This window comes from Balaenoptera ricei, chromosome 1, assembly GCF_028023285.1.
Source record: "Balaenoptera ricei isolate mBalRic1 chromosome 1, mBalRic1.hap2, whole genome shotgun sequence".
NCBI classification, from domain to species: domain Eukaryota; kingdom Metazoa; phylum Chordata; class Mammalia; order Artiodactyla; family Balaenopteridae; genus Balaenoptera; species Balaenoptera ricei.
In genome coordinates this window covers 25,257,748-25,272,682 of record NC_082639.1, presented here as the reverse complement: position 1 = coordinate 25,272,682, position 14,935 = coordinate 25,257,748, and the positions used below count along the sequence as shown (strand labels likewise).

Here is a 14,935-nt window from a genome sequence, read left to right as displayed (position 1 = left end):
AATCTAGACTGGGCCTCAGACACTTTGGGAGGGGGAAGGGAGGGAAAGAACCACCAAGTGTTGAGTAGCTACTGGTCTAGGTGCTCCTCACGTCACTCTGCCAGGTGCATTGCCGCCCTCTCGCTAATGGCAGCCCTGGGATTTGAACCTACATCTGGCTGGCTCCAAAGTCAGTGCCCTTTGCGCAAGAGGAGAGAGCTGTACTGCCCACATGCTCTAAATACTGAGGCAGCCCCTTGCTCCTGCATCTCCATCATCCCCTCTTCCCTGCTTCCTTCTCACTTGGCTGTAAACTCAATGCTCCCTTTTCTGGAAATCCTCTCCCCTTGACCTTGCAATCCTCTCCTTCCTTTTGCTATCAAACCGCCAGCTTGGTTCCCTTCTGTCACCCCACCCCTTATCCCTCTGAGTTTTGATCAACTCAACCCTCACCTCTCACCCGCACACCCACCCCCGCCACTCCTGCTGGAGTCACCAATACCCCCCGGGCTTCATGATGGGCCCTTCCTTTCTTTTTTTTCTTTTCCCCATTATGGTTTATTACAGGATATTGACTATAGTTCCCTGTGCTATACAGTAGGGCCCTGTTGTTTATTTTATATATAGTAGTTTGTATCTGCTAATCCCAAACTCCTAATTTATCCCTCCCCCACCCCCTTTCCCCTTTGGTAACCATAAGTTTGTTTTCTATGTGTGTGGGAGTCTGTTTCTGTTTCGTAAATAAGTTCATTTGTGTCATACTTTCAATTCCACATACAAGTGATATGCTGGGCCTTAGTCTTTATATTTCCAGGTTCTTCTGTAGCAATTGACACTCTCTTTTTTTAAAATTATTATTTATTTTGGGCTGCGCCGGGTCTTAGTTGCGGCATGCAGACTCTTAGTTGCAGCATGCATGCGGGATCTAGTTCCCTGACCAGGGATCGAACCCGGGCCCCCTGTATTGGGAGCACAGAGTCTTACCCACTGGACCACCAGGGAAGTCCCAGGCAATTGACACTCTCAACAGATAAACTACTCCTTGAAAAAATAAAAGATTTGTTTTTCCTTAAAAATGTAAAGGAAATATATGCCCCCCCAAAAAATATTTATCGCAGGAAAGAAAGAAGAAGGAGAGAGAGAGAGAGAGAAAGAGAGAGAGAGGCAGGCTACTAAGAATTAGAAAGTGTTCATTAACCCAAATGAACTTATCTATGAAACAGAAACAGACTCACAGACATAGAGAACAGACTTGTGGTTGCCAAGGAGTAGGGGGTTGGGGGAGGGATGGATTGGGAGTTTGGGATTAGCAGATGCAAACTATTATATATAGAATGGATAAACAACAAGGTCCTACTGTATAGCACAGGGAACTATATCCAATATCCCATGATAAAATATAATGGAAAAGAATATGAAAAAGAATGTATATATATGTATAAATGAGTCACTTAGCTGTACAGCAGAAATAAACACAACATTGTAAATACTTCAATAAAATAAAATAAAAGTAAAATAAAAAAAAAGGAAGTGGTCATTAAGAAGCGAGAAAACGGGACTGTTAGGATGCAGAGTCATTGGGTTTCTCCCACGTTGGTGGTGAGAGTGTAAGTTGGCACAACTACTTAGGAACACAGTCGGGCATTAGTGTGTAAACTCCAACATTCACCCATTCTATCTAGTAGTCGCCTCTGGTGCCAGTGTCACATCCCCTTAGTTCACCTTTAAGCCACAGCTGTAATCCCCTTCCGCCCAGCTCAGGACTCACGTGTGCTGACAGCTCCCCACACAGCATAGGTACACATTTTTCTGTTTTCTGCCCAGGGTTTTCTCCCCTGGGTGGCTGGGGGTGGCAGCACTCCGCCCATCCACAAGCACAGCTAGAAACGTAGGGAAGTTAACATCCCGGGGGCATCCCTTGATCAATGGGGCTCAGGAGCCTGCAGATAAATGCCCCTGCTGTCCATCCTTCAGGCCCACAATTCTGGGAACCAGCCCCTAGCAGTCACCTCAATATTTCTCCCTTATGTTGTATTTTCCTCCTTCCCTGTCTCACTCTCTCTTGCTTCCTGGCATGACTCCTCAAATAAATTATCAGCATCCCTTTTGTCTCAGGCTCTGCTTTAGGGGACCCAAACTAAGACAACTGTGACCCAGCAATTCCACTCCTATCTTTATATTCAAGAGATAATCTTACCGTGTACATCAGGAGATACAAGAATGTTCCTGTTGGCACAAAAGCACTGGCAGGAGAACAGACACAGAAATTCTAGAATAACATACGATGGAGTATTATACAGCAGTCAAAATGAATGCGGTAAGGTTAAATGCAACAGTCTGGATGGAATTTAGCAACATAATTTTGAGTGATAAAAGTATATCACCAGGGGGACTTCCCTGGTGACACAGTGGTTAAGAATCTGCCTGCCAATGCAGGGGACACGGGTTCAAGCCCTGGTCAGGGAAGATCCCACATGCCACAGAGCAACTAAGCCCGTGCGCCACAACTACTGAGCCTGCGCTCTAGAGCCCAAGAGCCACAACTACTGAGCCCGCATGCCACAACTACTGAAGCCCGCGTGCCTAGAGCCCGTGCTCCACAACAAAGAGAAGCCACCACATTGAGAAGCCTGCGCACCACAACGAAGAGTAGCCCCCGCTCACCGCAACTAAAGAAAGCCCACGCGCGGCAACAAAGACCCAACCCAGCCAAAAATAATTAAATAAATTAAATAAATTTATATATTAAAAAAAGTATATCACCAGGGGCTTCCCTTGTGGCGCAGTGGTTAAGAATATGCCTGCCAGTGCAGGAGACACAGGTTCGAGCCCTGGTCTGGGAAGATCCCACATGCTGCGGAGCAACTAAGCCTGTGAGCCACAACTACTGAGCCCACGTGCCACAACTACGGAAGCCCGCGCCCCAGAGCCCGCGCTCCATAACAAGAGAAGCCACCACAGTGAGAAGCCTGCGCGCCGCAACGAAGAGTAGACCCCACTCACTGTAACTAGAGCAAGCCTGTGCGCAGCAACAAAGACCCAATGCAGCCAAAAATAAATAATTAATTAAAATAAAAGTATATCACCAAATATCACACTCAACATGGTACCCTTTTTATAAAAATTGAATACTAGAAAAAAATATACTTTTGGGAAATAGATATAGATTTGATAAAACTACATAAAAAAGAAAGCAAGAGAACACTGAACACAGGATTCAAATTCATTTTGGGTGGATTGAAGTGTGGAGGACCAGACTGTAGATGCAAGTTCTTATCAGTGTTTTATTTTTCGTATTGGGCAGTGGCTCCATGGATTGTTTTATATTATTAAAATAAATACATAAATTCATAAGCAATTTAAGGGAGGCCTTGTATGGACCAGTGATGAGAATGTGTACTATATACTCAATGACTATGATAAACCTAATTATGTATTATATTATGTTTGTAACTTTTCTGGGAGCCTAAAATTATTCCAAGAGAAATGACTTATTAGCAGGGGGAAAAAAACCCTCCCAGAAACCAAAATACTCTTTCCTTGGAGTTGGACTTGAAGTTGAACTACCAGCTCTACTTCTCTCCAGATCTTGCATGATCCTAGGGAAGTTACTTCACCTACTTGAACCTCAGCTTTCCTCTTCTGTAAAAAGTGAATAATGATGCCTTATAGAGCTGATGAGAATATTAAATGAGATAATATACAGAAAGTCCTGACCCATAGCAAATGTTCAATAGATATTTTCTAAAGAAACCATCTGACGCCTGGATCCTGTCTGCATCCTCCCATGTGGTTACTCCATCTCTAGTTTCACTTCTATGGGTTTAATGCAAGAAGCATCCGAGAGGAAAAAAAAAAAAAAAAAATCCTGGTGATAAATTGAAGTAAGTATTGACCGTAAAAAAGTTAAAGAATAATTTTATACGTCTTCAAAGAAAGGGAAAAAAGGGTGAAATTAAAATAGCAAAGAAATGGAGATGTTTTAGGAGGGGTGAAATCATGTTAAAGGAAATTGTCTTACTTGGGAGAAGAATAAAAATGTCAATGTAGACTTTCTTGGATAAATATAAATGAAAGTTCATATGTTATAAATGTAAGGGTAACTGTTAAAGACTAGAAGTAGGAAAATATAATTTCCAATCTGGTGGAGGAAAATAAAGGGGGTAAGTATAATTTGACAAGTCCTAAAGAAGGCAAAAAGGAATAAAAAGAAAGCAGAGAATTTGCGATAAGAAAGCATAAAGAGCAATGGTAGAAATAAGACCAAATATATCCATCGTCCCAATCATATGAATAGGTAAAACACACTAATGGGAGACAAAGAGGCTCTGATTGGATTTCTAAAGCCTAACTATATGCCGTTTACAAGACGAATAGTGAAAAGCAAAACTACACATAAAGGTTGAAAATAATAGAAAAATTACACCAGGTAAATACTGACTGAAAGGCAAAAATGTATTCATATTAATATCAGAAAAACTGAATTAAAGCAAAATAACATTAGTAGGAAGAAAGAAGAACATTTGACACTGATGAAAGTTATAATCTACCAAAAAGATTTAAAATTATTTATGAATTTGTATGCACTTTAAAAAGTGTTTTGAGGTATATAAAGCAGGAACGTACTGAAGTAAAGGGAGAAATTGACAAGTCTACAATAATAGTGTGAGATTTAAAAACACACCTCTCAGAAATTGATAGATCAAGTAGATGAAAAATTAATATATTATAGAGGAAAATGTGGAAGGACTCACTTGGCATCTATTCCCACACCCTAGTGTGCAGAGGATGGAAAGCTAAAAACTGTTTCCCAGAGTCTCTCACAGCTAGTGTTCCAGATGTGGATTAGTTTCCACCACTTGGTGCCACAGTGCAAGATCTAGAAGGTGGATGAGAGGCAGAGATCATTGTCCTTTTCCTTGGGCTGTTATTGCTTACAAGCACAATCCTAGAGCCATCGAGTTTTTCTGTGTCAATGACTGGCCTCTGGTTCTGTGAATGTTAGGAAGCAGTGTCAGTGTTGGCAGTGCTTGTGTCCCACTCTTTGGCTTGTTACAACAGTGTATCGTAAACGTGGTTCTAGGGATAGATAGCATCCCAGAGACCCAACCTCAAGTGTACTCCTACAGCCCTTCCAATGACTCTGTAAAAACTTAATGTTCATTTTGCTTAAAATACCTGGAGTGGTTTCTCTGTCTTGTGCACTGAACGCTGATTTCTACAGATTCAGATTGCTATAGATTACTATGGATTTGAAAACGTGGTTATAAACCTTTAATATATAAAGAGGCAAGAAAAGCTTACACCATTAAACTGAGAGTTTACATTATTTCAAGCACACAAATATTTTTAGAATTTATTTTATTTTATTTTTATTTATTTGTTTATTTTTGGTTGCATTGGGTCTTTGTTTAGGTGCGCGGGCTTCTCATTGCGGAGGCTTCTCTTGCTTCGGAGCACAGGCTCTAGGTGTGTGGGCTTCAGTAGTTGTGGCACTCGGGCTCAGTAGTTGAAGCACACAACAAATATTAACGGCTCACAAAGGAAATCTTAAACATTTCTCAAAGTCAACATTATATACCGCTTTATCTCATCACAATGCAGTAAAATTACATTTATTTTCAATAATAACAGGTAGCTTTAATTTTTTTCATTTATTTGAACCCTAAATGCACCCATAAACTTCTAAATTATCCATGAATAAGAGAGTAAATTATAACAAATTATAAAATTCTTATAGCTGAATGACGAAAAAGCATCACCGTTACCTATGAGGGCTTGTAGGATGCAGCTAAAGAAGTACTTAGAGAAGAATGTATAGCATTAAATGAATTAATTATGAATAAAAATAGTTTTTAAAATGAGCTGAAGGTTCAGGTTAAGAAGGAATTAAAAGAACAATAGTAAACCAAAGGAAGTTGAAGAAATCAAGTAATGAAAGAAAAAGCAGAAGATAAGGAAGTAGAAAATATAATGACAACGGAAATTCCCTGGCGGTCCAGTGGTTAGGACTCGGCACTTTTGCTGCTGGGGCCCAGGTTCAATCCCTGGTTGGGGAACTAAGATCCCACAAGCTGTGTGGTGCGGCCAAAAAAAAAAAAAAAAAAAAAAAAAAAAAAATATATATATATATATATGAATAAATATATGTATGTATATATATAATGACAACAACAACAAAAAAACAGAGATAACAAGCAAAACAAAAGTCTAATTCTTTGAAAAACACCCTAGAAAGACTGATCAGGAGAGAGAGAAAGAGAACAAGCCCAAATAAACATTATTAGGAATGAAAAGGGGAATATAACTCTGATACAACAGAGATCTTTTGAATCATGGAATACTATGGACAACTTTGTGCCATTAAATTTGAAAACCTTGATAAAATGGACAAATTTTAGGAAAATATAAATTACTAAAATTGTTTCAAAAACAAATAGAACTGAACAAACCAATAGTCATTTGATAAATCAAAGTAGTAGTAAAATGTCTCATTCACCAAATGGCACCATATAATTTTCCAATGAATTTCACCAAATGTTATAAGGAGTAGAAAATCTAGGGACTTCCCTGGTGGCCCAGTGGTTACGAATCCGCCTGCCAATGCAGGGGACACGGGTTCGAGCCCTGGTCCGGGAAGATCCCACATGCCGCGGAGCAACTAAGCCCATGCGCCACTACTGAGCCTGCGCTCTAGAACCCGCGAGCCACAACTACCGAAGCCCGCGCGCCTAGAGCCCGTGCTCCGCAACAAGAGAAGACACCGCAATGAGAAGCCCGCGCACCGCAACGAAGAGTAGCCCCTGCTCACCGCAACTAGATAAAGCCCGCGCGCAGCAACGAAGACCCAACCGCAGCCAAAAATAAAATAAATAATAAAAATAAGTACATTTTAAAAAATGAAATCAGGATAATAACAGTATTTACCTCTTAGACTTGGTGTAAGAATTAATATAGGTAAATTAAAAGAGGTAAACATAGGATTAATATAGGTCAAGGATTTAGACCAGTCCCTGGCTTGAAGTAGCACTATCTGTATTAGCCACCATTGTCCTTTTATCCTCTATGCCACGTGGTACCTTCACTCCCCCTTTCTTTGCCCAGTGATGGGAGACATCCATTATCTGAATGGACCAGAATAACAGTCCACTTTGTCTTAGGGGCCCTGGTCCACGTCTCTGCCATCATGGCCAGGACATTCCATAGTGGGAGGTCATCTCACTCCAAAAAGTTTTTTCTTTAGAGCAGTAATTGTGGTCATTGGTGACATCCAATCTCAACTCTTACCTCATTTGTGACCCTGGCAGCCATATCATAAGAGTTTTTCAATATGGATCAAACTACAACTTCCTTTTTTTTTTTTAATTAAAATTTATCTTCTAGAAGAGTTTTAGATTTAAAGAAAAATATTGAAGATTAGTATAGAGAGTTTTCATATACCCAGCACTCAGTTTCGCTCACTAACATTTGCTTTTTTAATTCAACATTATGTCTTTGAGATACATCCATGTTAATCTACATATATCGAAATGTATTCATTCTAACTGGGTGTAGTAATTCATTGACCTGGAAGCTTCTCAGCCTCACATGTCACAGGTTTAGTGCTGGGGAATTCCATCACCCTCTCAGTGAGGTCTATCAAATCCCTGGTTCTGAAATGAAAGTATTTACATAGTCATAATGATATAAATGTCATTTGGTTTTCAATGTTAAGAAATACATACAGGCAAAGTATGGCAAACTGAATTATGTTTACAAGAGAGAATGTACATGCTGACAACCTTAAAGCAAAAGTTAAGGTTGAGTTGATGGAGGAAGGCAGAAGCGAGGAGGGGAAATCAAAGGAAATTATTCATTTCACAAGGAGAGTCAAGAGACAGAATCTAAAGAAGAAACAGACATTTAAGACTATTATTTAAACTGATACAGTTGACCCTCCATATGTTCTGGTTCCAGATCTGGATTCAACCAACCTCAGATGGAAAATATTTTTTAAAAAATTTCAAGAAAGTCCCCAAAAGCAAAACTTGAATTTGCTGGGCACATGCTAAATATTTACACAGCATTTACATTCTACGAGGTATTATAAATAATCTAGAGATGACAAAGTATTTGGGAAGAGGTACATAGGTTATATACAAATGCTGTGCCATTTGATATAAGGAACTTGAGCATTCGGGAATTTTGGTGTGCTTGGGGGTTGGGGAACCGAATCCCCCATACAGAGGGAAGACTGTAACAGCAACCAATGAAAAAAAAAAAAAGGGCTTCCCTGATGGTGCAGTGGTTGAGAATCCGCCTGCCAATCCAGGGGACATGGGTTCGAGCCCTGGTCTGGGAAGATCCCACATGCCGCGGAGCAACTGGGCCCGTGAGCCACAATTTCTGAGCCTGCGCGTCTGGAACCTGTGCTCCGCAACAAGAGAGGCCGCGACAGTGAGAGGCCCGCGCACCGCGATGAAGAGTGGCTCCCGCTTGCCGCAACTGGAGAAAGCCCTTGCACAGAAACGAAGACCCAACACAGCCAAAAAAAAAAAAAAAAAAAAAGATAAATGTAAAAACAAAAACTGGGAGGAGAAAGGGGGAAAGGTTGATTAATGAAATCACACAGCAGGTAGTCAGTAGATACTGTTAACATTAATAAACCAAGTAATAGAGGCATGAGTATATTATTCATCGTTATATGAATTTTAAAAAAAGAAAGAAAGAAGGAAAGAAAGAAAGGAAGGTTGCTTCCAAGAGTTGGGGAGTGAGACGACATTTTTAGCTTTTTATTTCTAATCTCTCTGTTGGGCATTGCATCGGGTGTGCATTTTCATCTATATGAATTATATTTGAGATAACAATAATTAAAATAAATAATTGAGCAAAACTCTAGATCTGATTCTGACATTCCTCTAGAGGTTCAGGCAGTTTCAGTAACTCCCCATCGCCTTATGATCAAGTTTAAACTCTCAGGCAGGCAGGCAGGCAGGCAGGCATTCAAGGTCCTTCGTCACCAGGCACCTCCTCCGGGAAGCCCTCGGTGGGGGAGTGCGCCCTCTGCCGGAACAGGGACGCCAGCACGCATGGGGTACCGCCCTTTGCGTATCAACAGACTCCGCCCCCATCCCTCCCTCAGGGCTGCCCGCCTCACGTGTTCTCAGGCCCTTTACAGTTGGGGGTGGAACCCCGAGAGGTGGAGCCCAGAGACCCCAGGTGAGAGCGTGTGGGCCGGTGGGGGACTGCCGGGTCAGGCCTGGGAACCTGATTGGAGTGTCTATCAGACCCGGCCCGATGTGAGGCGGGGGCGGTCAGGGTGATGGGAATTAACTTCGTTAGTGTCTGCTTGGTTCAGAGTGGTTTAGGGCTGGGCTTTCTGTTGGGGAGAGAATCCCGGCTCTTCCACTTCTTATCTGCGCGTGTCCTTGCGCAAGTCACTGAATTTCAGTTTCCTCACCTGTGGCTGCCAGCATGCAATGAAATAATGCACAGAAGTAACTAATTAATAAATGATAACTGCTGTTATTATGGCCCATTTAAGCAAAAGTGTGAACTCTCAGAGAGGGGAAGACCTTAAAGGTGGCCGTAGCTCAACCCTGCTTGGAGACAGGCCTCCCCTCCCTCACCTGGGGTGCTTACATCAGTGGTACCTGGGTGCCCTGGAGGTGCCACCTGTAAGGGCGGCTGCCTCCCAGGTTCCCACTGGCCTGGTGTCCTGAGTGGGCTGGCGGGTCAGACTCTCCGTGATGAAGTCCCTTTCTGTCTCCTCACAGGGCCCGCCTTCTGTGGGCCCCTGTCGGTGGGCAGACATGTCTCAGGAGGCAGCTGCAGAGGGCTCCAGCACAGAGGACCCCGTTCTCAGTCTCCACAACAGCTGTGGGCCTTTCCAGGAGGATATGGAAGAAACCAGCTCCGTGGTAGGCCTGGCACCAGATCTGCCAGGAGAGAGCTCTGGGGCCCCAGTTTGGGTGGGCAGCAGGAAGAGGGTCCTCAGGGAAGAGGCTCATCAAGGTGCCAGCTCCCAGGTAGTGGGTGCTCCTGGGACTAGCCTGGAGGCCGAGGTGGTCCTGGGGCTGCAAGCTATGGGAGAGAGCCAGGATTCGGTGCCCGGCCCCAGGCTCCACATCCAGCCGCCCACAGTGCCTGCCCACGGGAGGGCTCAGGCCTCCAAGAGACTCCAGGTTACAATGCACGACATCTTAGCTGGAAGCTGGCCCAGGAATCTTTGTAGTGCGTCCGTGGGAACAAGAAAGAAAAGCAGGAGGTCTGAGGCCCCCTCAGAGGAGGAGGAGGGGGCTGATGGCTTCTTGTGGCTTGGTCAGAGCCCTGGTGGGGACAAGCCCCAGTCTGTGGGAGACTCCCCCCAAGGTGCTGATGTGGAATCCTTGGGAGGCCCTTGCAGTCCTCTCTCTTGCAAGGACACTGGGTGTGGGCCTGGAGATCCAGGTGGAAGTTGGATGAGCTATGCCTCAGGGATTGAGAAGTTTGAATATTTGCCCACTGCAGAGGGCGGGACCCAGCCAGGCAGCCCCTGTGACCCTGTCAGGTCCCCACTGCCCAGTGGAGGCGAGTCCCTTCAGCCAGCTGCCCGGGATTCTCCACAGAGCCCTGTACTGTGCCTGGGAGTGTCCGGAAAGGCTTCCACAGAGCAGAAAGAAGCCAGGCACATCGTGGGGCCTGGCGGTGGTGATGGCCCTGCCACCTCACACAACCAGGAGGAGTTGGAGGTCACGGCTCAGCCAGTGTCTGGGGAGATGCCAGGACAGGGACTCGCTGCTGCCCTGCAGCCTGTAGCCAGCAAGGCTAGCTCAGGCCCATCCATGGGGCGGAGAAGATCCAAGTGTGCTAAACAGTTGAGCAGGGGCCCGGTGCCCCATGCCCAGGACCAGGGCACTGACAGATGCCCGGACGACTCCAACCAGGACCAGGCAGAGGAATCCAGCCCAGGAGGCTGCCCCAAACTGGTAGGTTGAGTCTGAGAGGTTGAGATAGGAAGGGCATCATTATCTTTTGGAGTCAGTGAGTCCTGGATTGAAATCTTATCTCTGCCCACTTCCTTGTTGAGTGACCCTGGAATATTTTTTAACCTGTTTCCTCATCTGTAAAAAGGGAATACTAATTCCAATTTAATGGGGTTGGGTTTTTTTTTCATAATATTTGCATATAACCTACACACATCCACATCCTATACTTTATTTTTTTAAATTTATTTTACTTTATTATTATTATTATTTTTTGGCTGTGTTGGGTCTTTGTTGCTCCGCACAGGCTTTCTCTACCTGCGTGCGGGGGCTACTCTTTGTTGAGGTGAGAGGGCTTCTCATTGCGGTGGCTTCTCTTGTTGCGGAGCATGGGCTCTAGACGTGTGGGCTTCATTAGTTGCAGCACGGGGGCTCAGTAGTTGTGGCTCACGGGCTTAGTTGCTCCGTGGCATGTGGGATCTTCCCAGACCAGGGCTGGAACCCATGTCCCCTGCATTGGCAGGCGGATTCTTAACCACTGTGCCACCAGGGAAGCCCCAATGGGGTTGTTTTGAGCAGCAGTCCCTAACCTTTCTGGCACCAGGGACCAGTTACGTGGAAGACAATTTTTCCACAGACCAGGGTCAGGGGATGGTTTTGGGATAATTCAAGTGCATTACATTTATTGTGCACTTCATTTCTATTATTATTACATTGTAATATATAATGAAATAATTATACAACTCACCATAATGCAGAATCAGTGGGAGCCCTTAGCTTGTTTTCACTTGCCACTCACTAATAGGGTTTTCATATGAGTTTGCAAGAAATTGATTTATTATGGTCTCTGTGCAGTCAAACCTCTCTGCTAATGATAATCTGTGTTTGTAGCCGCTCCCCAGTGCTAGGATCACCGCCTCAGCTCCACCTCAGATAATCAGGCATTAGATTCTCATAAGGAGTGTGCAACCTAGATCCCTCGCATGTGCAGTTCACAGTAGGGCTCACGCTCCTATGAGAATCTAATGCCACCGCTGATCTGACAGGAGGCGGAGCTCAGGCAGTAATGCGAGCATATATATGCAGCAGGCAGAGGAGGTAGGAAGGGCATACTAGGAAGAGCGCAGAGCACATGCAAAAGTACAGAGACAGGAGCAATGAGGAGCGGCTGTAAATACAGATGAAGCTTCGCTCGCTCAGCCGCAGTTCACCTTCTGCTGTTCAGCCTGGTTCCTAACAGGCCACAGACCAGTTCCCCTCCGTGGCCGGGGGATGAGGACCCCTGGTTTTGAGGGTTAAATGAGATGATGGTGTAAACTAACGTGCCTAGCATAAGGCACAAGGTAAATCCATTTATGTTAAATTTGCTTTTCCTTGAGTGTTATAATAGCCTTATGAGACAGGCATTAGCCCTGTATTTCCAGATGGGGAAACTGAGGCTCAGAGAAATTTGATAACTTCTCTAAGCTCACACAGCAAGGGAGGCAGTGCCTGGCTGTGTTCCCTGTATTCACTGCTTCCCTTTCCATTGTTCTTTTACTGATAGTAATATTTGTCATTTTATTAATAATCATAGCTAACATGTTTGTACACCAAAGGCAGAAGATGGCATTACCTGTGTTTGATGTATATTTCTCACATAGTTGAATTTTTTTTCATTTAAGTATTTGATTTACAATATCATGTTAGTTTCAAGTGTACAGCATAGCAATTCAGTGATATATATATATACATATATATGTATGTATATATTGTTTTTCAGATTCTTTCCCCTTATAGGTTATTACAAAATATTGAGTATAGTTAGTTCCCTGTGCTATACAGTAGGTCCTTGTTGGTTATCTATTTTATATATAGTAGTCACATAGTTAAATTTTTATCACATTGATTGAATATGTATTATGTGCTAAGTGCTTTTGGTTTAGTCTTCACCTGAAGCCCAGAGAGGTAAGGTTACAGGCCCAAGGTCCCACAGCTGGTAAATGACAGAGCAAGGATGCAGACCCAGGCAGTCTGTCTGGAGAGCTTGCTGGACTGCTTGCTTGTGCACATTCCCTGCTAGGATCACAGCAGTAATAGCAGCTGGCCTGCCTACCATGAGCTGGGTATATTCCCGAGCTCTTTATCTTCCATCTTCCTAACAACCATACGAGGTAGATGCTAATGATGTATACCCATTTTAATGTTGTGGGCACTGAGGCTCAGACAGGTAAAGTGACTATGTCAAGACCAAACAGCAAATTAGTAGAACTGGGATAGGAACCAATGAGCTGCCTGTGTGATTGACCGCTATTTGGTACTATAATTACATTAGAAGTGCTATTACATTGTCTTTGCAAACATCACTCAAAAACATTAATTTTTAATAAAAAAACGAATATGTGTTTTTTGTAGAAAATAAGGAAGAAATAAAAATCCCCATAATGCCAACATTCACAGCTATCTCCCGTTGACATTTTTTTTGTAATTGCGACAAGTTTTATTAATAACGTCAAAATTCTATTAGAACCTAGTATATGTTAAGTTATAAGATACAGTTAATATTCTTTTTTTTAACATCTTTATTGGAGTATAATTGCTTTACAGTGGTGTGTTAGTTTCTGCTTTATAACAGTGAATCAGCTATACATAAACATGCATCCCCATATCCCCTCCTTCTTGCGTCTCCCTCCCACTCTCCCTATCCCACCCCTCTAGGTGGTCACAAAGCACGGAGCTGATCTCCCTGTGCTATGCAGCTGCTTCCCACTAGCTATCTATTTTACATTTGGTAGTGTATATATGTCCATGCCACTCTCTCACTTTGTCGCAGCTTACCCTTCCCCCTCCCCGTGTCCTCAAGTCCATTCTCTATGTCTGCTTCTTTATTCCTGTCCTGCCCCTAGGTTCTTCAGAACCTTTTTTTTTTTTTTTTTAGATTCCATATATATGTTAGCATAAGGTATTTGTTTTTCTCTTTCTGACTTACTTCACTCTGTATGACAGCCTCGAGGTCCATCCACCTCACTACAAATAACTCAATTTCGTTTCTTTTTATGGCTGAGTAATATTCCATTGTATATATGTGCCACATCTTCTTTATCCATTCATCTGTCGATGGACACTTAGGTTGCTTCCATGTCTTGGCTATTGTAAATAGAGCTGCAGTGAACATTGTGGTACATGACTCTTTTTGACTTATGGTTTTCTCAGGGTATATGCCCAGTAGTGGGATTGCTGGGTGGTATGGTAGTTCTATTTTTAGTTTTTAAAGGAACCTCCATACTGTTCTCCATAGTGGCTGTATCAATTTACATTCCCACCAACAGTGCAAGAGGGTTCCCTTTTCTCCACACCCTCTCCAGCATTTATTGTTTGTAGATTTTTTGATGATGGCCATTCTGACTGGTGTGAGGTGATATCTCATTGTAGTTTTGATTTGCATTTCTTTAATGATTAGTGATGTTGAGCATCTTTTCATGTGTTTATTGGCAATCTGTATTTCTTCTTTGGAGAAATGTCTATTTAGGTCTTCTGCCCATTTTTGGATTGGGTTGTTTGTTTTTTTTGATATTGAGCTGCATGAGCTGCTTGTAAATTTTGAGATTAATCCTTCGTCAGTTGCTTCATTTGCAAATATTTTCTCCCATTCTGAGGGTTGTCTTTTCGTCTTGTTTATGTTTTCCTTTGCTGTGCAAAAGCTTTTAAGTTTCATTAGGTCCCATTTGTTTATTTTTGTTTTTATCTCCATTTCTCTAGGAGTTGGGTCAAAAAGGATCTTGCTGTGATTTATGTCGTAGAGTGTTCTGCCTATGTTTTCCTCTAAGAGTTTTATAGAGTCTGGCCTTACATTGAGGTCTTTAATCCATTTTGAGTTTATTTTTGTGTATGGTGTTAGGGAGTATTCTAATTTCATTCTTTTACATGTAGCTGTCCAGTTTTCCCAGCACCACTTATTGAAGAGGCTGTCTTTTCTCCATTGTATATTCTTGCCTCCTTTATCAAAAATAAGGTGACCATATGTGCGTGGGTTT

The 14,935-nt window shown here is 43.0% G+C and overlaps 1 non-coding gene across 1 annotated transcript; it reads left to right on the top strand.

Moving 5' to 3' along the window:
* The first annotated feature begins 5,966 nt into the window (after nt 1-5,966).
* On the top strand, nt 5,967-6,038 carry TRNAK-UUU (transfer RNA lysine (anticodon UUU)). Its single transcript has one exon. It is a non-coding gene; the product is annotated as a tRNA-Lys (tRNA).
* The last annotated feature ends 8,897 nt before the right edge of the window (nt 6,039-14,935 follow it).